This window comes from Perca flavescens, chromosome 2 (genome assembly GCF_004354835.1).
Source record: "Perca flavescens isolate YP-PL-M2 chromosome 2, PFLA_1.0, whole genome shotgun sequence".
Taxonomy (NCBI): Eukaryota; Metazoa; Chordata; class Actinopteri; order Perciformes; family Percidae; genus Perca; species Perca flavescens.
The window spans coordinates 30191210-30192257 of NC_041332.1; positions in this window are offsets into that span (position 1 = coordinate 30191210).

Sequence of the window (1048 nt, forward strand, 5' to 3'; positions counted from 1 at the left end):
ATACATATTGGTTTTCTGTTAATTAATATACATTCAAACTACTCAATTAAAAAGGCATGTGCTTTAAACAGGTTACAATAGCATCTATAACTATTACAAAACATAACTTTTCAAACTAATGCACAGAACTAATGTCAGGGCTAGTGTTTTATAATTGGTGGTGCAAAGTAACTACTCTACTCAAGTACTGTACTTAACAATTCTGAGGTATGTTTACTTACTATGCTACCAGTGGTGTAGTCTCTTATTGTAGTGGGTATCCTATACTGTACTGTATATATTGGCCAGAATCTGCCTTTTTGGGGGGTGCATGTCATAGTGGGGGTTCTGGGTGTTCTCCCCAGGGAAGTTTTGAGCATCAACGACTTCATTTCCTGTACTCGGATACACTTTTATGAACCAATTTACAGTGGAAATACCTTTATTTTGTGTAGAAGAAAACCACAAATGACAATTCAAAATATATCAAAACTATAATGGAAAGCATGTTGTTGCGTGTCACTGGGCATTTTTAAGTGGGTATATGGAAATCCTGGAGCTTTCTTAGTGGGTATACTGCGTATACCTGCGTATCACGTAGACTACACCACTGTATGCTACTTAATATTTATACTCCACTACATTTCAGAGGTAAATGTACTTTTTACTCCACTACATTTATAGCAACAGCTTTATTATAACAGCTATAGTTCCTAGTGACTTTGCAGACTAAAATTACATTAAAATGCAGTTTACACAGTAATGCATAGTAATGACAGTGACCACTCTGTTGCAAAATAAGTACTTTTACTTTGGATACTTTAAGTACATTTTGCTGATAAGACTTTTATCATAATATTTTTAATGCAGGACTTTTACATGTAATAGTTTTTTTTCTATCATTTTATCACTACTAAGAAAAAGATCATAATACTTTTCCACCATTGTTGACATGTTGATCTAAGCAAGGACATTTTCTTCACAGTCAGAGTGGATTTATTACTTTGCCTGCTTACTTAAAGTGTATTTTAATTAAAGAAAACTCAAGGCGAAAAAAGAACAGACAGCA